General features: G+C 37.5%; 1 non-coding gene and 1 pseudogene across 1 annotated transcript; both read left to right on the forward strand.

Annotated features, from left to right (window-relative positions):
- The first annotated feature begins 686 nt into the window (after positions 1 to 686).
- LOC122069076 overlaps positions 687 to 24,919 on the forward strand; it is a 35,380-nt pseudogene continuing 11,147 nt past the window's right edge.
- On the forward strand, positions 8,743 to 8,849 carry LOC122069081. The gene has a single exon (XR_006137353.1). It is a non-coding gene; the product is annotated as a small nucleolar RNA R71 (small nucleolar RNA).

Below are 24,919 nucleotides of genomic sequence, written 5' to 3' on the forward strand. Positions count from 1 at the left end.
CCAAAATTAAGATACGTATCGAAAGGTATCGTATCGTATCGGAGATACACTAAGATACGCTAAAGATACACACATAAATGGATAGAAAACATTTTTTTAAACACTTTTGCATAAAGAATTTGTTAAAAAAAGCTATTGATAACATGTACTCTGCATAAACACTAAATTGAGGGTATCGTACTAAGAATTCAAGGTCTGTAGTTGTCCCATAAATGTAAAATCCTTGTTCCCAACCTTGATTTCCACTTTAGTTAGGGAAAAATATGGCTGACAACAACTTTGGAACAAAAACCCTTCAAAAAATCCTTTTTTTCTGAAAAATTACCCATATTGGCCATTATATGACCGTAGCACCGATACGTATCGATACTCACCGATACGTGCTGATATATACCGATACGTACCGATCGATACATACTGATACTCACCGATACGTACCAATACATATCGAAACGTACATTTTACCTCAATTTTATATTTTTCATAGAGTCGTATCGAGGCATGTCGTATCGTATCGATGTGTATTAGTGGTGTATTGATGCATATCGGTATGTATTGTAGGATATATATCGATACGAAATGATTTAAAAAATTCAATGTATCGTATCGGTGTGTATCGTATCGGCCGACTAAATTTAAGATACGTATCGGAGGGTATCGTATCGGTATCGGAGATACTTAAAACCATGGTTGCATCATTTGAATGGAGAGGCTTCCATTGCAATAGAGTTGAAATAGCATTAAAGACTATCAGGATAATTCAATCTGATGTATTCTGGGAAGAGGCAAAGGAGATTATTGCTTTTATGGATCCTCTCATTAGGATTCTTCGCCTTGTTGATTCAGATGGTTCCACTACATGTTACTTGTATGAAGCAACTGTTAGGTGTTTGAGATTTAAAATGTAACCGCAAGCGTACGAATCAGTGTAGCTACGGGTCGAACACAGGGAGAGCAGCCACCTTATTTTTTATTTCTTTTAATAATGCGAAAGTGAACTGATTAATGGTTGTGATCTAATTCTAATTACCGTCCTAAAAATAACGTCCTAACCATTCGTCATCTAAGAATTTAAAGACGCAAGCCACACAATTAAAATTAAATAAATAAATAACTAAAAGTAAACAACCCACGCAATTAAAAAAAAATAATAATAAAGGAAAAAAATGCTGAAATAAAAATAAAGTAAAAGAAATGGGATAAAGCTAGAGAGAGACTCACAAGCAGGTTTCTCTACTTAGCCCGAGGGATGCATCATAATATGAGCTTCCCTACTTGACCAGAGAGTTACTCTTACAAGGGTTTCTCTACTTGGCTTTAGGGAAAGGGAGACAATTAAAATAAAAGCAATAAATTGATGGTTCTATGGCCAGGAGGGGCAAAGCCAACACATACACTAGCCATGAACCTTGGGGGAGAGGGATAGCAATAATGTAACGACTGAAAAATAAAAATCCTAAATTAAGAAAGAAAGGGTAGTCAGAAGAAGGAATGAGAGGGGGGAGAGAAGACTACTGAAGGAGCCTACTTACTTGAATCAATGCTTGAACTTGAAAAAAAAATTGCTCCACGGCTCATTATCTTGTCACCTAGATCTAAGCCTAGAACTATAACTTAAAAAATTACAACTCAATTGCATAAATCATAAACATAAAAAGAACTGAATAAAAATAAAAGAGTACTTGCATTAATTGAAATAAAAAAAAACTATTACAAAAGTGATTAAAGCAAAAATAGAGAAGAACTAGAACTAAAGAGAGAGAGAGGAAGAGAGAGAGCAACTAAAGAAAACTAGAAGAAGAATGAATTGTGTCCCCTCCTCTTACATGAATTGTATTTATAGGGAATGGAGAGGTAGGGTAACAATTTTCTCTTTCCTAAAAGAGAGAAACCCACAATTGATTGTGAGATCTTTTGAGTCCAAAAGTGCTAAGATGGAGGAGAGAGAAAGAGAAATAAATTTTGAGAAATTTCCTAAAATTTTTTGCTTATTTTCTTTCCTTTTTTTTTCTAATTTATTTTTCTTCTTTTTTTCTCTCTCCTAGGGACGATTTTTTTTTTCCTTTGTGTGATTTGGACAATCTTTGGTGATGATGTGGAGGAGAGAGAAGATTTGGACAATTTTTGGTTCTCCCCTTTTTTTCTCTTTCCTTTTTTTTCTTCTCTTCTTGTTCTTCCTTCCACGATTTTGCTTGCTTCTAACTTGATGTGGAAATCCCCTCCATGCCCTTAGTGCTTTAAGTGAGTGAAAAGCAGGAAATCTTCAACAAAATCTTCTAAAAAAAAAACAACCATAAGATTCGAACTTGAGACCTCTTGGTGAGCAAGAGAATTTTGTACACCATAGCTCACCAACTAGCTAGTAGTTGTTGTTACAAAAAAAATCTTTAATCACTTAAGGATGTGGTCCATCGATCCTTGTTGGCATTTGGAGTATTCCTTGTACCTCTGGGACAATTGCAAACGGGCTGGTTCTGCATCTCGGTTCAGTTCTGATCCATTATTCTTTTTTTGACCCGAAAAAGAATAATCATTTGTACGGGTGACCAAACGAATGTGTACTTTTAATTGAACACGTCCATCTTGCTCAGAATTTCGTCCTCTTCGCAACCATAGAAAGAAATAGGACCTCTTTACGTGTAAAATTGAAGATATGGCTCCCGATAGTCCTTAAGGCCTTGAAAATATAAAACCTGCAAAAAGAGAGTAAAACCCAAGGTAGCTCCATTCTAAATATGTAAAATGATGTTTTACTACCTAGATTTCACACATAAATGTGCTCATCAGAATTCCCCCACACTTAGACTTTGCTAGTCCTCGAGCAAAACAAAAAGAAAAAGAAAAAGATAAAAAACCTACTCACTTTCGTAGGAATCACGGTTGCACTTAGCATGTGCAACAAGCCTTTAAACCCTAGGTCACCCCTAGTGGACGAGTTGTGTCTCGTGGGTGTTTGCAGTGAATATACACCCAAAATTCAGAATAAACAAATCCCAACTTTGGCTAAAGGTAAGGCCCATACCAATCCGGAGCAAAGATAATTTCTCTTAAAGGAACCCCCACACTTGAACTTTTATTACCCTTTATCAATTCCAGGCACTAGCATATTTCTTAATTTGGAACTCACCTCGTCTCTTCCAAAACATCCTTATCTTAAGGTAAAACCACTTGTGAAGAAATAGGGAACCAATGACTAAGGCGTTGGAGTGTTTTTGACCAAACATGTTACCAAGCATTATTGACATTTGCACATTTTTTTTCTCTTTTTTTTTCTGCTTAATAAACTCTATTCTACTCCACTACTTTTGGCCTGAATGACATGGTGGAGCAAACACCAGACACCCAAGTTACTATGTAGCTTCGCTTTTTGCATATGCCCACAAAGGCAGTGATGCTAGAGTTACTTCAGAAGTTTCCTCCCAAGGAATTTTGATCAAGACACCACGCTTCCTGAGGCGCAATGCCCTGTCTAGTTCCAAAGGAATCAACTCTTATTCTTCTTTATACCACATTTCTCATTTCATTTAAAATTGTGCATTTGTCAACCCATGCCAAATTAAAAAGAAGGTCTCAACTCCAAATCAAAAGTACAAGGAACCCACAGACTTACATATGGTCCATCACCATAAAACAGGGGTCTCTTATTTTTCAAAAGAAAGTCTCATCTCAAGACACATGCTTGTTTCTTTCTTCTCAACAGGGTTTTTATACGTTCAAAATGGGTACCTTAATCAAAAATTTTATTTTCATACATCAAGCAACCGAATGGTATGATCATTAGCCAAAAACCAAAGTAGGACTTCATCCTTAGCAAGCTCAAAAATAAAAAGAAAAACAAACAAAACAAAGTGAAAGAAAAAAAAAAAAAACTGGTTTCCCTCCCCCACACTTAAGTCATGCAATGCCCTCAATGCATGGAAAGAATTAAAAACAAAGACAATGCAAGGGGGTCATACCTGATTAAAAGTTAGTTATCAGTGTAAAGAGGTTCATGGAGATCCATGACCTCTTCACAACTAGTAGTGGGAAACTCGAGGAACGATTTCAAACGCTGACCATTAACCTTCGAAATTACCCCTGTTCCTGGATTCAAAATCTCCACAGCCCCATGGGGATATACATTATGAACAATAAATGGGCCATCCCATCGGGATCTAAGTTTACCAGGAAAAAGATGCAATCGAGAGTTGTACAATAAGACCTTATCACCAATTGCAAAAGATTTACGCAGAATGTGTTTATCATGGAAAGCTTTAGTCTTTTCCTTGTAAATTCTAGAACTTTCATAGGCTTCATTCCTAAGTTCCTCCAACTCAGATAGTTGGAGCCTACGATGAATTCCCGCATCAGACAAATCAAAGTTAAGCTTTTTAATGGCCCAAAAGGCCTTATGCTCCAACTCAACTGGTAAGTGACAAGCTTTTCCATACACCAAACGGTAGGGAGACTGACCAAGGTCGGTCTTGAATGCAGTCCGATGGGCCCACAAGGCATCAATGAGCCTAAGGGACCAATCCTTACGGTTGGGATTAACAGTTTTCTCCAAGATTTGTTTGATCTGCCTATTAGACACCTCCACTTGGCCACTAGTTTGAGGGTGATAAGGGGTGGATAACTTATGGGTGATCCCATACTTTTTCATTAAGGCCTCAAAAGGCCGATTACAAAAATGAGTACCCCTATCACTAATTATTGCACGTGGTGCACCAAAGCGGGAAAAAATGTTCTCTTTGAGAAACTGGACCACCACTTTGTGGTCATTAGTTTTACAAGGTATGGCCTCTATCCATTTAGAAACATAATCAACGGCCAAAAGTATGTACAAATTCCCAAAAGAATTAGGGAATGGTCCCATAAAATCGATGCCCCAAACATCAAAGATCTCAACTACTAAAATAGGGTTGAGAGGCATCATGTTCCTCTTATTAATATGGCCAAAAGACTGGCAAGCGGGGCAAGCCTTGGAAAAATCAAAAGCATCTCTAAAAAGAGTGGGCCAATAAAATCCGCATTGGAGAACCTTTGCGGCAGTCTTCTTAGGTCCAAAGTGTCCACCACATGCATGATCATGACAAAAGGAGAGAATAGAATGTTGCTCATGATCAGGAACACATCGTCGGATAATCTGATCCGGACATATCTTAAACAAATAAGGATCATCCCAGAAAAAGTGTTTAACTTGGGAATGAAACTTATACTTATCTTGAGTGGACCAGTGATCCGGAGTCACACCTGAAACTAAGAAGTTGACAATGTCAGCAAACCATGGTTCACTAGACATTGCAAATAATTGTTCATCTGAAAAGTTCTCGTTGACTGGAGAATCAACAGTCAAGGAATTGGGAAGCCGGGATAAATGGTCTGCAACTAGGTTTTCAACTCCTTTCTTATCCCTAATTTCTAAATCAAACTCTTGCAAAAGTAAAACCCACCTAATGAGACGGGCTTTGGCATCCTTCTTCTGAACTAGGTATCTGAGGGCAGAATGATCAGTATACACCACCACATGTGAGCCAACTAAGTAAGACCGAAAATTTTCTAATGCAAACACAACAGCTAAAAATTCTTTTTCAGTGGTTGTATAATTGAGTTGTGCATCATTTAAGGTCCTACTAGCATAGTAAATGACAGTGGGTAACTTATTAATCCTTTGACCTAAAACTGCTCCTATGGCAAAATCTGAAGCATCACACATCAGTTCAAAAGGTTAGTCCAAACAGGTGGTTGAACAATGGGTGCATTGGTCAACTCCTTCTTAAGTTGCTTGAAGGATTCTAGGCACTCTTTGGAAAACTCAAAAGTTGATCTTTGCAAGTAATGAGGTGAGAGGTCGGGCTAACTGACTAAAGTTCTTAATAAACCTTCTGTAGAAGCCTGCATGCCCTAGAAAAGACCGAACATCCTTAACAGATTGAGGAGGTGGTAAATTATCAATTAAATCCACTTTGCTCTATCTACTTAATCCCTCCTTGGATATTACATGGCCTAAAACAATACCAGATTTAACCATAAAATGACATTTCTCCCAATTCAAAACCAAATTCTTAGATATGCACCTTTTCAAAACTAGGGAAAGATGATGAAGACATTCAGAATAGAATTCCCATGAATTGAAAAGTCATCCATAAATACTTCTAAGAATTTTTCGACCATTCAGAAAAAATGCTCATCATGCATCGTTGGAACGTAGCAGGGGCATTGCAAAGCCCAAAGGGCATACGCCTGTAAGCAAATGTTCCATATGGGCATGTAAAAGTGGTCTTATGTTGGTCCTCTAAAGCAATTGGGATTTGGTTATAGCCGGAATATCCATCAAGAAAGCAATAGTATTCATGTCCAGCTAACCTCTCTAACATCTGGTCAATGAATGGCTCATTATTGGCATTAGGAACTACAGTCACACCAGACTTCTTAGGCACTACATGAACTGGGCTTACCCATTGGCTGTCAGAAATAGGATAAATTATTCCATGATCCAAGCACTTTAGGATCTCTTTCTTAATAGCTTCATCATCACTGGGTTAGCTCTTCTTTGGGGTTCCGTGGATGGTTTGGAATCCTCCATAAGATGTATATGATGTTGCACAATGGAAGGGCTTATACCTTTGATATCAGCCATGGTCCAACCTAGTGCTTCTTTATTATCTTTTAACACTTTAAGTAACTCCTCTTCCTGGTTAGAAGTCAAATTTGAAGAAATTATTACAGGAAGAGTCTGGTCAGGCCCTAGGAAAGCATATCTCAAATTAGATGGCAACTCCTTAAGATCTAGCTTAGGGGCTCAACTATGGAAGGTTTGGGAATGGAATTGGAAAGGGGTCCTAAGGCTCCACAAGTGTGTGAAGACTCAAGACTTCAGAAAAGAAATTTTACTATCATCATCCAACTCATCCATACACTCTTGGAATTCTGAATCAAAATCAATATCAAAGTTCGTAACTAAATCATCAGAAAAATCCAAAAAATCCTCAAGCATATTGATCTCTTCTTCCATATGTGGTTGCTTGCCAATCCTAAACATGTTAAACTCAACAGTTTGGTTACCAAAAGATAATCTTAGGAAACCATTTCGGCAATTGATTAATGCATTACTGGTAGCCAAGAATGGTCTTCCTAGAATTATTGGGATCTCATCCTTGGTTGAGAAGGGCTTAGTATCTAACACAATGAAATCAACAGGGAAAATAAATTCCCCCACCTTTAGTAAGACATCCTCAACCATCCCTTTAGGAATCTTAACAAACATATCTGTCGACTGAAGAGTAGTTCCAGTGGCTTTCAATTCTCCTAATCCTAGTTGCTTGTACACATGGTAAGGTAAAAGATTCACATTTGCGCCAAGGTCAAGTAAGGCATGCTCAATATAGGTGTTGCCTATGACACAAGATATGGTAGGGCTCCCTGGATCCTTATACTTGGCTGCTATAGGCTGAGTAATTATGAACTAATGTTACCTGCCAAGAACGCTTTTTGGGCCACAGTGATACGTTTGTGAGTACACAAATCTTTCAGTACCTTTGCATAGGCGGGGATCTGGGATATGGCATCCAAAAGAGGGATGTTTACTTCTACCTTTTTAAGATTCTAAAATTTTGTCCATGGAAGCAGTCTTCTTTTTGTTTACCAAGCGATTAGAAATGGGACAGGATGAACATAAGGACTGTAGGGATTTGCCCTGTTCAGAAGAATCATTTTTGGTTTCCTCAACCAAATCATCTTTAGTTTCAAAAAATCTTTAGGTTCATCAGACGAACCTGAACAAGAGGCACATTTGTGTCCTCAACTGAAGAAGAGTTAACAGGAGTAATAGATGGGAAGATTTAGGAACGCTCTGTAGTACTCTTACCCTCCTAAGGGCATAAACAACATTCATTGGTTAGAGGCCCTTGTTGAGTCTGACCTTACTATATTCAGTGGTGCATTAGTTGGTCCTTGTGGGATATGCCTAGGTTAGGCTCTGGTTGACTGGGTAAAGTTCCCTTCTCCCTCTCACGCATAATTGAGACAACTTGGGTAAGTTCTCTGTAAGATTTTGATGGCTTGTCATGAGGAGGGCCATATTTTTTTCCAAGTCACTTATTCTACTTGCCTCTCCAGTGTTGGTAAACCCAGGGGGTTGCTGATAAGATGATAGGAGAAGAGGGGCCCTAGGAAAACTCGCCTGAGGTCCTACATTTGACCTAGGAAAAGTATTTTGAGAAAAAGATTGTTGTGCAAAGGGAGGCCTTTGGGGTCCAGGTTGACCTTGATTATGAAATTGGAAGGCCTCTTGGTTGCCCTGATTCCAAGAGAAATTGGGTGATTTCTCCATCCTGGATTGTATGTGTTACTATATGGATTATTCTGGTATAAGGCATTAACACTATCATTAGAAGTGCCCCCAGAGGTGTTGGGCATTCTTCTATGACATGTCCAGGGGACTGGCACCAAGCACAAATCTTAACTAAATTGACTGATGATGGCTCTCTAGGAACAATAGCCTCAATCCTCTTGATTAGGCTATCCAAATGGGCTTCCTTGGCTACTATCCCATCCACAAAATATCCTTTTCCTCCTATGGTTCTTTCACTCTCTTGGGTTGATTCCCACTCACGGGTTTTGTCAGCTAAGTCAAGTAAAAATTTCCATGCCTTTCCTTCATCTGTAAAGGATGTGAATCCCTCAGGGCACATAGACTCTATCATTTGTTTAGTTGGGTAATCAATACCCTCATAAATTATTTGACATAAATGCCATAGCTCTAGGCCATGGTGAGGGCATTCTTGGAGTAGATCCTTGAATCTCTCCATAAGCTTGGAAAATGACTCACTAGGCTTTTGCCTAAACTGAAGGATATCACTTCTAAGCTTATTGGTCTTGTGAGTTGGGAAAAACTTCTTAAGGAAGACAACTGTGAACTGTTCCCATGAGGTTATGGAATTTTTGGGTAACCCATATAACCACTTCTTAGCTTGGTCTTTCAATACAAAAATGATAAACCTAAGCTTAACAGCATCATCAGAAAGCTGTTGGATCTTAATTAGAACACATACCTCTTCAAATTCCCTTAGAAATAGGTATCCATCCTCAGAGATCAACCCATGGAAGTGGGGCAACATAGTGATGTATTGAGATTTGAGTTCAAAATTATTACCCTGAGCTTGTGGTAGAACTATGCAGGAAGGTTGGGCTGTTCTAGCAGGGTAGAACCTATCTTTCAGAGATTTAGGTGAAGGGTTTTGCTGTTGGTCTCCCATATTGAAGGGTTTTAAAGAGAGAAAGTATAGGGTCACTACTTGTTGGATCTCTTCTTTCTAACCGATTCTTAGTATTACGTACCACTTACACTCATGCAACAGAAAACTTCCACAACTAAAGTAAGACAAGCACAAAAGAATGGATAGCAAAACTTTTTGATGATTTTTTTTTTTTTTTTTTGCTTTTTGGGAGCTTACCGGCAGGGATCCGGGGTTGCTCAGGTCAATTCCTGAGGTACTGCTACAGGGCGAAACCTGTCTTTATCATACTGTGAGGCATGGCGACCTCCACTGATACAACTATTATTGCAAGTTGTTCTTCTCAGGAATTCAATAAAAGAAAAGGAAAAATATAAAACAAAGCAAACAAAGCACTCCGATTTACCAAAAGAAAGTGAAAAATAACATGGAACTGTCTCCCCGGCACAACTAAAGTAGCCAAGTTCATTACAAAGAACATTTGCAAGCATGGATTACCACAAGAGATAATCTTTGACCAAGGAAACTACTTCTGAGGAGAAGTGTTTGAGATTTAAAATGTAACCGCAAGCGTACGAATCAGTGTAGCTACGGGTCGAACACAGGGAGAGCAGCCACCTTATTTTTTATTTCTTTTAATAATGCGAAAGTGAACTGATTAATGGTTGTGATCTAATTCTAATTACCGTCCTAAAAATAACGTCCTAACCATTCGTCATCTAAGAATTTAAAGACGCAAGCCACGCAATTAAAATTAAATAAATAAATAACTGAAAATAAACAACCCACGCAATTAAAAAAATAAATAAATAAAGGAAAAAAATTCGGAAATAAAAATAAAGTAAAAGAAAGGGGATAAAGCTAGAGAGAGACTCACAAGTAGGTTTCTCTACTTAGCCCGAGGGATGCATCATAATATGAGCTTTCCTACTTGACCAGAGAGTCACTCTTACAAGGGTTACTCTACTTGGCTTTAGGGAAAGGGAGACAATTAAAATAAAAGCAATAAATTGATGGTTCTATGGCTAGGAGGGGCAAAGCCAACACATACACTAGCCATGAACCTTGGGGGAAAGGGATAGCAATAATGTAACGACTGAAAATAAAAATCATAAATTAAGAAAGAAAGGTAGTCAGAAGAGGGAATGAGAGGGGGGAGAGAAGACTACTGAAGGAGCCTACTTACTTGAATCAATGCTTGAACTTGAAAAAAAAATTGCTCCACGGCTCATGATCTTGTCACCTAGATCTAAGCCTAGAACTATAACTTAAAAAATTACAACTCAATTGCATAAATCATAAACATAAAAAGAACTGAATAAAAATAAAAGAGTGCTTGCATTAATTGACATAAAAAAAACTATTAAAAAAGTGATTAAAGCAAAAATAGAGAAGAACTAAAACCAAAGAGGAGAGAGAGAGAGAGAGCAACTAAAAAAAACTAGAAGAAGAATGAATTGTGTCTCCTCCTCTTACATGAGTTGTATTTATAGGGAATGGAGAGGTAGGGTAACAATTTTCTCTTTCCTAAAAGAGAGAAACCCACAATTGATTGTGAGATCTTTTGAGTCCAAAAGTGCTAAGATGGAGGAGAGAGAAGAGAAATAAATTTTGAGAAATTTCCTAAAATTTTTTGCTTATTTTCTTTCCTTTTTCTTCTAATTTATTTTTCTTCTTTTTTTCTCTCTCCTAGGGACGATTTTTTTTTCTTCCTTTGTGTGATTTGGACAATCTTTGGTGATGATGTGGAGGAGAGAGAAGATTTGGACAATTTTTGGTTCTCCCTTTTTTTTCTCTTTCCTTTTTTTTTTCTTCTCTTCTTGCTTCCACGATTTTGCTTTCTTTTTTTTTCTTTTTTTCTTGTGCACCCTTCCACGATTTTGCTTGCTTCTAAAGCAGAAAATCTTCAACAAAATCTTCTAAAAAAAACAACCATAAGATTCGAACTTGAGACCTCTTGGTGAGCAAGAGAATTTTGTACACCATAGCTCACCAACTAAGCTAGGTAGTTGTTGTTACCAAAAACAAATCTTTAATCACTTAAGGATGTGGTCCATCGATCCTTGTTGGCATTTGGAGTATTCCTTGTACCTCTGGGACAATTGCAAACGGGCTGGTTCTGCATCTCGGTTCAGTTCTGATCCATTATTCTTTTTCTGACCCGAAAAGAATAATCATTTGTACGGGTGACCAAACGAATGTGTACTTTTAATTGAACACGTCCATCTTGCTCAGAATTTGTCCTCTTCGCAACCATGAAAGAAATAGGACCTCTTTAAGTCCTTAAGGCCTTGAAAATATAAAACCTGCAAAAAGAGAGTAAAACCCAAGGTAGCTCCATTCTAAATATGTAAAATGTATGTTTTACTACCCTAGATTTCACACATAAATGTGCTCATCACAATGCAACCACAAAAACACAATCTCTGAATATCCTAAGCATAACCTATCCTGTCAAGCACTATTGTCTATCGCTTTCACTTAGGACGCCTAGTTTGATTGGTTAAAGGCCATCATTAGTGTATACCAAAAATCACATGAAATACCATTGCTTGAATAAAATAATTGAATCACAGAAACAATTATTCTAAACTAAGTTAACCATTAAAAATCATCCACAATTGGAGGGGTCTTTAACATCAAACAATCAAAGTATGAACTTAAACTAGAAATTAAATAACAATAACCCAAAACTTCATCTAGACCTAAAGATAGAAAGGAACTTAGCCGCTCATGTTGCTAATGAATGACTGGCAGCAATGATGATGGTGGTGATGAACCCTTGGCGTCATGGCAATCCTCTCTGTGCAATGCTGTCCCTGCAAATCCGTCCATAAGAAGGTGCACTCCTAAAAGAAAAGAGAACTATGAGAATCAAGAAAGAAAATCCAGCCAGCTATGATGTATGTGAAAGGTGTGATATGGCAGCCCTCTCTCCTAAAGATTGAGTATCAAAGTCCCTCCCAAAAGAGGACCGAGAGATATATGGAGAAAGAGAAAGAGGTGCATGTGATGGGCTGGTGGAATTGGATTTTAATTAGGAGAAAAGAAACCGTGGGTATGGGAGAAGAAATAGGGATAAGAGAGATAGATCGGCTAAGAGGTTAGGACAAAAGAGAGAAATCGTGGGCAATCTATCTAGGAAGAAAGAGACGTGGGTAATGGAGGGCATGAGAAGGAAGGAATAAAATAGGAATGGTAAGAGGGAGAGATTTGGTGGGAGAGAGGATTAGGAAAGAGACGGAGATAAAATAGGGAAAAGAAAAGAAATTAGGTGAGAGATGGGAGAGATCGACTAAAGGGTAATTCGGTGGGAGAGAGAAACCGTGGGATGGGGGAGAGAAAATAGGAGATGGGAGATAAAGAATAGGGAGAGAACATGGGAGATGTTTTAGGTAAAGTGGGAGAGAGAGATTCCTATTCTATTTTGGACAAGGAAAGAGAAGAAGATGAGAAAGTAGGAGAGGGAGAAGAGAACATGTGGAATAGGGAGAGAGGGAGAACCGTGGGGTTTTCTCTCTCCCTAAATTTCCCCTTTTTTATTTTTATATTTTCTTCTCTTGGAAATTCCAACTTTGCCCTTGACCTTTTGCCCTTGCTTTTAGACTGAACCACATCCGTCCATTTAGCACCAAACCTGTGCACATCTCTTGAAAACCCTGCAACCAAATATTATCCCAATATGTGGTCAAATTACTCATGAAAATCAACTTAAAATTAACAATTGAATATTAATTTTATGAATAATTGTGACCCGATCATGCATCCTCAGAGGTCAGCCCATGGAAGTGGGGTAACATAGTGATGTACTGAGATTTGAGCTCTAAATTATTGCCCTGGGCTTGTGGTAGAACTATGCAGGAAGGTTGGGCTGCTCTAGCAGGGTAGAACCTATCTATCAGAGATTTAGGTGGAGGGTTTTGCTGTTGATCTCCCATATTAAAAGGTATTGATGAGAGTATACGTATAGGGTCACTACTTGTTGGATCTCTTCTTTCTAACCGATTCTCAGTATTATGTACCCACCTAGCACTCTTGTAACAGAAAACTATCCACAACTAGAATAAGACAAGCATAAAAGAATGGATTTAATTTTTTAATTTTTTTGGCTTCTTGGGAGCTTACCAGGGATCCGGGGTTGCTCAATTCCTGAGGTACTGCTATAGAGTGGAACCTGTCTTTACCATACTGTGAGGTTTGGCGACTTCTACCGATACAACTATTATTGTAAGTTCTTTTTTCTCAGGAATTCAATAAATGATGAAAGAAAAAAAAAGAAAACAAAGCACTTCGATTTACCAAAAGAAAGCGAAAAACGTTGAATAGTTTACCCGGCAACGGCGCCAAAAACTTGTTTGAGATTTAAAAGTGACCACAAGTGTATGGATCAGTGTAGCTAACGGGTCGAACACAAGGAGAGCAGCTACTTTATCTTTAGCTTCTTTTAGTAACACGAAAGTGTATGGTTTGATATTTTGATCTACTTCTAACTACCACCCTAAAACACATGCATCTAAAATAACGTCCTAACCAACACAACTAGGGAAATTAAAATTGCAATTGAAATTAAAAACCTAACCATTCGTCATTTAGAAATTTAAATACTCAAACCACAAATAAAAAGTGAAAGAAAATGACTGAAATAAAATAAATAAAATAAAAGGAGAATAAAGCTAGAGAGAGGCACACAAGTAGGTATCTCTACTTAGCCCGAGGGATGCACCATAAATAATACGAGCGTCCTTACTTGACCAAAGAGTACTCTTACAAGGGCTTTTCTACTTGGCTTTAGGGAAAGGGATGCAATATAAATAACGAAAGTAAAATGAAGGTTCCATGGCTAGAGAGGGGCAAAGCCAACACATGCATCTAGCCAAGGACCTTGGGGGAAAGAGAAAGCATCAAAGTAAAAAGGGAAAATTAAAATCCTAAATTAAGAATGAATGGGTAGTAAGAAGAAGGAATGAGAGGGGGGTGATAAGACTTATGAAGAAGCCTACCTACCTGAACTTCAATACTTGAACCTGAAAACTCGGTCGATTTGAAATACTACCAGCCCTAAACATCAAATATGGATTGAACTAAATCTGAAACTGCTAGGCCTGGAGAAAACAAATCTTGAAGAAAAACTTGCATTTGAACAGAGATGCTTCAAAGCTTGGTTCTTGTCACCTAGATCTAAGCCTTGAACTAGTAAATTAAAATTATTACAACTTGAATAACTTGAATAACATAAACCATAAAAATAAAAGAGATTGCATTAATGAAATAAAATCAATTACAAACGTGTTTAAAGTAAGAAAAACTAAGAAGAACTAGACTAGAACTAGAACTAGAACTAGAACTAGAACTAGAAGGAGAGCACAACTAAAAATTAGAGAAAAAGAGAGCACGAGAGGGATGCCCTAAGTGGCTTGGTTGACTCCCTTTTATAGGGAGTAGGGGAGAAAAGAGGAGAACGTCCAAGGGTGGATCCCTTGGACAATTTTGTGAGGTGGAGGGGAGAGAGAGAAGAAAAAAAGGAGAGAAAATAGGAAAGAAAAGGAAATCATCCAAGTGTGGGCCCATGATTTTGTGTGATAAGGTGGAGGGTAGGAATTAGGAGAAAAAGGGAGAGAATAGGGGAGAAAAGGAAAGAAAATGATTTGATTGGTGGGTTTCCTATTTGGTGTAGATTGGGAGAGATAGGGAGATAAAATATGAAACTTTTATTCCTTTTTTTTTTTTTTTTTTTCTTCAAACGTGGGCAGCCTCCTCTCTTAGACGATTTTCTAAGATTTGGACAATCTTCTAATTTATTTGGAATGTCCTTCTATGCCCCTTGTCTTTAAGTGGAAATTAGGAGAGAGAAAATCTTCACAAAATCTCCAAAAAAAGAGAATCGCCCAAGGTGAGAGAAGGTGGCCCCTAAGGTGGGTCCCTCCTACTTTGTTGGCATTTGGAATATTCTCTTGTACACCTGGGACAACTGCAGACGAGCTTGGCCTGCATCTCGGTTCTCTTCTAGTCCATTATTCTTTTTCTGACCCGAAATGAATAATCGTGTGTACGAGGGTCACAACGAATGTGTACTTTTAATGCAACATGTCCAACTTGCTCAGAATTTCGTCCTCTTAGCAGCCATGAAAAGAAACGTGACCTCTTTACGTGTAAAATTGGAGATATGATGCCCAATAGTCCCTAAGACCTTGTTAATACAAAACCTGCAAAAAAAGAGTAAAACCCAAGGTAGCTCCATTCTAAATATGTAAAATGCATTCTTTATTACCTAAGATTTCTCACATAAATGTGCTCATCATCACTCAACCTACCATCAGGTTGTAGGTTTGCAACTCAATAGACAGGATCACAAACTGCTACATAAAACCAGAATCAAAGAAAATTAATAACTTGAGACCAGCAGATCTGATCACTCTCAAACCTTGGTCGAGTGAAGGTCTAATGGAATAGAATAAATCACCAAAATTTTGGTAGAAATCTGATGGATGGATATGGCTATGCAGAATGTGTTTCAGAAATAGCAAGTGATGTACCAGAAATTTAGGGACTTCAATAACTATCGATCTAAGGGGCAGAATCGGCAGATCAGAATCAAAGTTGGACTCTTCCCTATGGGGTGAGGAACAAACCATCCAAATTTCAGGCCAATCCAAGGGCTAGATATCCTTAGGAGAGATCTCCTACTTGCAGCAGGAATGCACGAAAACAGCGGTGCTCAAACAGAAACCAAACTTAAAAGAAAAACTCCCAGATTTTAGAATCCCCTTGTAATCCCGGAGAAAAAGAAGAAATTAATACCAAAATCTGTATTTACATGCAACTGTAGGGAAGAAGAAGAGGATACGATCATATTTAACACCTGACGTTGACCGTAATTCCTCCAGTCGACCTCAGAATCCCACGAGAGGCTGCTGTCTCTCATGGTTGTAGAACTTGGCTCTCATAGTTCCATGTAAGCCAAAGCCAAGGCATTTTTTATTCAATAATTTTTTTTTTTTTTTTTTTTTTTTGGGGGGGGGGGTGGTCCTAGAGCCTTAGCTACTTAAATAGCAAACTAAATACTTGCCATAATGGCCATAGGAATGACTATTAGCCAATAGGAAACAAGTCTAATAACAAAAGAAGTCTTAAATAAACAAAACAGCATCATAAAAGGAATTTAACACAAACAAAAGAGCTTGAATCCCACGATAATCTGTAGGTGGTCCTAAAGCAACTTGGAATACTAAGAAAACAGACTTGGAATTTATTATTCGCACCCCACAACCTGGTTGTTGTGTTCAACCAGAACACCTCAACTAAGTCAACTCACTGAGTTGGTGGCTCAGTTATTTACTCAATGAGTTGGTGAATCAGTGAGTTGAGCTTGCCTTTCTCTTTCGTAGGCACTTTTTTAAAGTTCCTATTCTACTGCTGATTTGCATCAAACCCCTCACTAATTCAATTGATCATATAAGATATTAGCCTGTAGTACTTGCTGCGCCTATCCCAGGAAAGAATTATAGCATCAAAATCCTAATTTCGCAGAATACTGGGTACCTCTCCCCTGAGTAGGTGGAACATCAGTAACACTCTTCAAAACCTTGTTATCAAACGTGGTAGTTTGTTCGGCACAAACTCTTTCACGAGAGACTTTTGACTAGGCATTGTCTTAGATTCCTTGTTGGTTGATGATCTGTGCAGAATCTTCGGTTGATTAAAAATATAATCTTGAATAACAAAAATAGAAGAGCAACCCAGTGCACGAGGCTCCCTCTAATGCAGGGTCTGGGAGGGGCTAGTATACGTAGCCTTACCCCCTGCTTCGGAGAAGAGGTTGTTTCCAAGTTTTGATCCTAATAATGCAAATTAAAAATATAATCTTGAATATTTCTTAGTTTCTTGAAGGAAAGAAAAGCATGTTTATGGTTATGCATTCCTATCAACTTGGATTTATTACCTTAGAAATGAATGTGAATTACTATTTTTTACTCATATAGGCATTAAAAGTGATGCAGGTTCACAACCGTGGATCGATCCAGACCTGTGTAGATATCCAGACAGAGATGAACCGGATCCAATTTGGAATCAAAGTTACCGATTTGGGTTCAAAGCTATTAGGATCTTTTAATATTTTATTTTATTTGGAGAATATTTATAATCTTTTATTTCGGGTAGCTATTAGACAGGTAGAATTTTCTAGTTTTAGTTTTATTGCGTTTCTACTTTATTAGTCTAGGATTTAGGAAGTAATTAGGAGTTTCTATTTCAGTTTTAGAATTTAATTAGGAAGTCTTAATTTGATTTTTATTATATAAAGGCATGTAACTCAAGTTATTGAACAGTTTTGAAGAATGAATTGAATGAATGGTTATGGTGCCACGTAGGTGCTTAATCCTGGTCATGTGACCATCTTCTTCCCCCGCTTTGTGCGATCTCTCTTTCTCTCTCCTCCTCTCTGAACCTCTTCCGGATTCTCTTCTCTTTCTTTCTAGTTATTCTTCTTCTTCTTCTTTTATGTTACTTCTTGCCATTACCAAACCCGCAAGCCTAAGTGAGGTTCGATCATTCTCCCTCATCCCTAATCCTCTTTACCTGAGATGTGGGTCGAAGCCAACCTGTACCTAGGCAATTCAATCCCCTGTAGCCTTAGTCCTAAATCTCTTCCTGAGAACGAAAGTGTATGGTTTAAAGTATCTCCAATACCGATATGATACCCTCCAATACGTTTCATAAATTTAGCCGACTGATACGGGGACCAATACTTTAATCCTTGAGCTTTAGCATATCTTAGCGTATCTCCGATACGATACGTGTCTTAAAATTAGCCAACCGATACGGCGATCGATACCGATACTTTAATCCACTGCAACTCAGATCTGAACGAAAGACATCGACCTACCTGATTTTAGGAGTTATTGCTGATTTCTGGGCTTGAGAATGAGTTGTTTTCTGCATCGGTTCAAGAGTACAGTGGTTTCCAATTTTCCTCCTGAAATTTTGAGTTGATTGGAGTCCTCATGGGAGAGAACTCTCTCTTGAATCAGATTTTGTTCTGCCACCATTGTTTTGTCCAAGGTTGGAGACAAGCCCTCAAATCATGGGTTGTGTTAATACCTCTTTATTTGATTTTCCCATTATACACCTCCTTGATTCCTTGTTTTAAGTCGCATTCTAAGATTACCCCTCCTACCTCATACGTTACTCATCCTTTGTTTCTTTTCCCTTTTGGTTTTAAATTTCAACTGTTTACAGTATTGCCAGCCCACTTTGTAAACCCACTATAATTACAAAACTGCCATTGATTGTTGCAATTGAACTATTGACTATTTGCATGGGCCCATAAGCGATCCGATTCCGGTTTTGGAAGCCGGATCTGCATCAAGTGGGCTTTTGTTCTTTATAAAACAATGTATTAATAACTTCTGAAGTGTACCACTTCTCATTTATATCTAGAATTATGTATTAATATGTAATGTTTGTTAACAGTTGGGAAAAGGCTTAGATGAGTTGAGTATATAATGTTTGTTAACAAATTGTTGCCTTTTTGAACTGCTCCTTGGGGATTCCTTGATATTTGACTTAACTAGGCGCATATTTATTGATGATTCTTGTTTCTTTAGTATTTTTAACATCTTATATTTGTGATAGATACTCTTGTTGGAACTGAATTGCGGTTGTCTTGATTGATATATTACTTTGGATTTTGACATCTTCAAGTACCAAAGCTTGTTATTTAATCGATACTGTGCTTATCCTTGTGTTATATGGAGTTATACCCCTTTTGAGTTTCATTGAATATGGTGATTGCCATATTCATCCAGAGACTCTTCTTCCTCTCACCTCCCAACATAAGCAGTAATGGTTTTATTGATAGAAAGAAGTGAGTACAGGAGAGGCCCAAGAAATTAAGAAATTCATCCTTAATCATTCAAGGAGGAGCATTCCTGGATCGCTATCTGATCCTATGAACCCTCTTCCTAGCCAAAACATCTGCCATGTCATCTGCAGTCCTAGGCTTCCAGCTGAATAAGAAATTTCTCTGTGATGCAATTGCTATATGCTCCTAAGGATGCAAGCAGATCTCCAAGGTCCCTCTTCATATGCCATTGATAGTAGCCAAATTAGCCTCCACCACTATATATCAAAACCTTCACAACAATCAAACTACCCTCCCAAGTTGAATTTCTCATGACAGAACTTATGAAATACTTTTCTCTTTTGCCTGAGATTTAATCTCTTTTGTTAATTGTGTTCTAATGCCTGTTAGTGCAGGTTTGAGAATCTTCTTTTTAAGTTGGAGGTATTGGATCATAAAGCCCGGGAAAGAGCAGGAATAATAACACCTACTATTGGTTCACCCATCCCTGTAGTTCTACATTTGGAATCTGCATTTGAGGTGAACTTTGATCTCATTATGTGAACTATATTCCAATCTCCAGCTGCCTGTTGTTATTTGTTTTCAGCCACCCAGGCCCCATTTATCCATCCCTTTTATTTCACATCTGGATGCTGAAATGCTTGCCGTTGAGGTGAACTATTGTCTACCATGTAATCTGATAATCAATTTTTCACTGCCAGTTGGTAACTGTTTTAAGGGAAAAGACTAATCAGACTAGCCTTGTGTGGCTGCTTTTAATTGAAGTTGGATCAGAATTGAGTATTGTAGGCCACCACCCTCTTTTGTTCTGATTCTTATGTGAGGTTGTCTCAAATTAGATGTGTCTTATGGAACGGTTGCATCGTTTTCAACTTTTCTTCTTTTGCTTTGTACACTTGTTTTAGCCTCTTGAATTTTCAGTCCGCATTTGGTAGTGTATTAACAAATTTGAACAAAGAAAGTTTTCAACAGGGTAATGTAAAAGAGAAAAGAAGAGAGGAATGGAGTTGAGTCTACGTTGAAGCATGAAACACACCTTCATAGCTAGGACACAACATTCAAGATTATTTTGACCCAATTGCACATCATGGTCAAATCATCCTTTGATCATTCTTTATTGATATGGGCAATTGTCGTGTACAGTTAATATTCAGCTCTCAACTGTTCCCAGTAACTTTAACTATGTTCTTGTTGGCGTGCACATATCATAATTGGAAGCAATTATTTTATTTATGTAAATACAGTGATAACATTTTGGGCTAACCAAGGTGGGATATGTGATAGAAAAAAAGCGGCTATATTTTTCTATTTAAATGGAACACATACTTGTGCCTACGTTCCAAAATATAGCTGTTAAGTGGATGGTTGCAATCTGATAAGGGAAATTTTGATTAGGGGCTTATACTTATGATAAGCTGAATAAGTTAAACTCTGAAGGGAGATTGCACCGTGCAAAGTTGAGAGGCAAATCAGTTCAAATTTACTTGCTGTTAAAAGAAAAACATATCATAGCAATATAGCATTGACCTTGGTTGTTGAGGCACCTTTTAGGAAGAAATGGTGGTAAATAAGACAAAATAATGGGCGACTGTGTGAAGGATTCTGACATTAATTTCTTTTGTGCAGTTTTATTGTTCTTGCCTTTTGGCATATTGTTTTCATTTGTTTAATTGTTTGCTGTTACCTTTTTGTGCAGGCTTTGCAATCCCAATCCATACGAAGTACAGTTTTTCAGTCTGTTTATAACTATTGGAAGGCAAAGGTTTGATTTTACCCACAAATATGCACACACACATGCATATGCTTATTGAATTTATATGCATGCTTTAGTATATATGCATGTTTTGGTTAGCTTTATAGTGATATGTGTTCAACTTGCCTCCTTACTCAAGATTAACTCCATAGAGGTAAGTTGGTTGAGAGTATGTAAGGTTCAAGATTTCGGTTTGGACCCTGGTTGAAACTGAAATATATTGGGTTTCAACTGAAATTCGACTGACACTATGCATGTTTCGACTGGCCATTTTGGTGGTGGAGTGAGGTCTATAACTTTTGTAAAATCCTAATTAAGCATTTCTAAACATATTGGAACATTTAGATTATAAAAAAAATCCCAAAATGAAGTTGGCTTCGTACCCTATTTCGGTAGTGTACGCCATACCGTGCTGTATACTTTCTCAAATATGACCTATTTTGCACATAATTTTGTGTTAGAACACATAAAATTTAATGAAATAACTAATATATGCAGTAGGAATGAAGAAGATCATTTAATAATACACAATGTCAAATGTGTTACAAGTATATAAGTGCTATAAATAGTCAGGTACAAGGGTTCATCCACTGTTAAAAAGCCTTATGAACCATTCCTCCTACCCTGTGTAAGTACCACATGGAGTTCCGGAAGGCTCAAAACCTTTGGGAAAAAATGATGTACCTGGCAAATCGTTGTTGTAGATGCGTTGTGGTAGTCCCTAACACTTTGTTCAACCAAGAAATGTATGTGATGTCATTTGGCCAAGACTACCAAATCTGGGGTTTTTTTAGATGTTCCCCCCTCTAATGGGCGAAATTTCTCCAAAGTCATGAAATGGATCAAAACTTCGAACCGAAACTGAGTTAAAACCAAAATTTCTGGTGAAATGCTGGAATTTTGGTCGAAACCCTATCTTCCTATTGAGTCAAACCTAGTTTTTTTTTACCTTTTCTGATACCAAATTACTTCGTGAAATGTTGGTGGTTTCAACCGGGATTTTGATCTATGTGAGTTTGTTACTAAGTTCAAGTGTTTATCCTTTTTTTTTTTATTATTTATAATTATTTTATAATGTATTCTTACAGTTTACTTCACCGTCCTTACTTTGTTTCCTTTTCCTTTCTAATACCTTTTCTCTTCTATATGTTGTTTAAGATTTTTTGTGAGCTCAATCAGTTTATATGAGTTCAATTCACTGTTTCTGCTGTAGTATAATATCTCATCTGTGCTCTCATGCCTCTTTCCCCACAGCGAGAACAGTGGCAAAAGCCTATTTTACGCCGCTTGCAGGTGTGTACTGTTACTTTCTTATATGCTACATCTTTTTAGTTTCTCAAGATATTTTAGTTTTGCAATGTACTAGCACAGTGTGCATTGAAATGCTTAGGATTTCCTGCACCCCTAATATTGAAGTGTTTTTAGTTGAAGATTTAGGGTAGACGCTTAAGCCAATCATGGATGAGTTGTGTAGACACATGCGGGATGAGTTCCTTTGCCTATGCTTTTTTGCTAATGATATTATTTTGGTATTTGAATGTAAGCAGGGGATGCTAAGCTAGAGTTATGTAAACACAGTTCAGAATCAGAAGGTTTTTAAGATATGCCGGACAGAAATAGAATATATGCAACTTTATAATATATATATATATATATCTGCAACTATAGTGAAGTAGGATTGAAAGTGAACTACTCTCTCATTTGGAAGCCAAGTTCGGCTAATGGCAGATGAGCCAGCAAAAGAAGATGCTGCTGGGTTAGAATGCTGCTGGGTTAGAATGGATCTCAGGGACTGCGCTGTTTATAGTTAGAATATAAGGATGGAAAGAAAACAAGAGAACAAAAGAGTGGAAGGTTGGAGAAGAAGAAGAAGAAAAGAAGATTGGAATGTGTGGTCTGTTGTGTGTATAGAAAAGATTCTCTACCATATCTACATTACTTCACTAATAAGATGTAAGGAATTATATACACCTCCCTAGGGAGGTAAAAGATAAAAAAAAAGAAAAAAGAAAATACAATACAAGACAAGAAGATAATAAACTTGTTCCTAAAGTACCCTTATTACATAAACTCTTAACACTTGTTGTGTTATTTATCAAGGTCTTGCTTGAACATTTATAATTGGTTGTTCCTGGAACCCTTGGCCATCATTATTGTATCGAATGTTACAGTTTGTTTTACTTGTTATTTTCCTTTCTCGTAGGTAAAATTTTCATGTCAGACACCTAGAAAAGTTATAATTTTAGATTTTTGGGTTAAATTGTAATTTGCAAATAAAGGAGGAGAAATTGGGAGATGTTACACACAATTAAAGTGAGGTGTATGAAGTGGAGAGATGCTTTTGGAGTGTTGTTTGATCAATGCATTCCGCTAAGAGTTGAAGGAAAATTATATAGGATAGTTATACAATCAGCAGTGAGCCAGTGATGTATGGAGCTTATGTTGGGCAGTAAAGAAAGAAGATATAGATGAAATTGGTGCAGAAATGATGATGTTGAGGTGGATGAGTAGTAGTAAAACTATAAAATATGAGAAATAAACACTTTAGAGGTAATTTAGGAGTTGGTCCAATACATAATAAACTGGGAAAAAGTCGTTTTTGGTGGCATTGTCCTGTGTAATATAGAACTTTTGAGTGTGCAGGTGAGGACTGAGGAGTGATATGATTCAGATTAGAAAAGCCAAAAGGCCATGTGATAGGCATAAAATGACTTTACGAGAAATGGTGAGAAATATATGCATGAATTAGGTATGTCATCGAATATGGCTCTATTCCGTGTAGCTGACCCCATTCAGTTGTAATAAGGCTTAGTCGAATTGAGTTGCCATGGTTTAGGAATTTTTTGGAGTCATTGGTAATGGTCTACTCATAGTCATTAAGAGATGCTTGAAGTACATAAAGCTGAAGAATTTCTCGTGATTAGATTTATGGTTAGTTTTGATTATCACTGGCTCTGTTGCGCTCCACTTAAACAGTGTTACTTCCTGTTTGCTTCAGCTAATCTAATTCTGACCCATTCTTTTCTCTGTGTAGCCCCCTCCACCAGTTAATGATACCAACCCATACAATGTATTCAGACCAAGGGAGAAAGCCCACCGGCTGCACACAAGAAGGGTAGGTGGTTAAATTTGTTTGGTTTTGTTTCATTGTCTAATGGGAAATGTGAACTTTGCATCATGATATTCTCAATCAAATCAAATACTGTTTTGGTGATGAAGAAGCAAAAATTATTACAAACCTTTCTGTTCTTAATTGTTAGATGCAAAGGAGGGAGAACAATGTTCAGTCATTTGAAAAGCTTCGCCAGGTAAATGCCATAATCCATTTGTATGTGGTATCTTATGCTGTTTACATGTCATTATATGAAGTCAATGTATGTAGATCATCTTCCTTTGTAGATGTAAAATGTTTAATGCAAGGCTTAAGAGCTTTATTGTTGCCTAATGAGGGTGGAAACTAACTGCCATGATCCATTTGTATGTGGTATTTTATGCTGTTTACATGTCATTATTAGAAGTCAATGTATGTTAGATCATCTTCCTTTGTAGATATAAAATTTTAATGCAAGGCTTAAGAGCTTTATTGTTGCCTCATGAGGGTGGAAACTTTTGACTGTGGTCTTTGCCGATTGTTACTATTTTGATGTAGATTGCAGGAACAAGGCCCCAAAACCAGTCCAGACCGGTTGTGGGATGCAACTGCTGTGGGAGGCAGCCTGGTCTGATGTGGCTTGGTTCTTGGTTCTTGGTTCTTGATTGGTTCAACCCAAGGACAGCTTGCGTGGAGAAGACTTGAAGAAGATTACCTCTTGATTTGTGGGCCCCATGGCCAGCTCGCATGGAGCAGTTTAAGTTGCAAGATTTTAGGAAATCTTTGATTGATGTAGTTTCAATTTTCAAATCTCCTTGTAATAGTTAGGAAGATATTATCTAGCTAGTTTCTAATTTTATTTTTTACTTTGAGAAACCAGGAATTCCAATTTATTGGGTTTCTATCTTTGTAAAAGGGAGGGATTTTATTTGATTGGTAATTAGTTTCCAAATAGGATAATATCTAATTATAAGGGGATTGTCTTCCGATGTTACTATTTT

Source organism: Macadamia integrifolia, unplaced genomic scaffold (genome assembly GCF_013358625.1).
Source record: "Macadamia integrifolia cultivar HAES 741 unplaced genomic scaffold, SCU_Mint_v3 scaffold530, whole genome shotgun sequence".
NCBI classification, from domain to species: domain Eukaryota; kingdom Viridiplantae; phylum Streptophyta; class Magnoliopsida; order Proteales; family Proteaceae; genus Macadamia; species Macadamia integrifolia.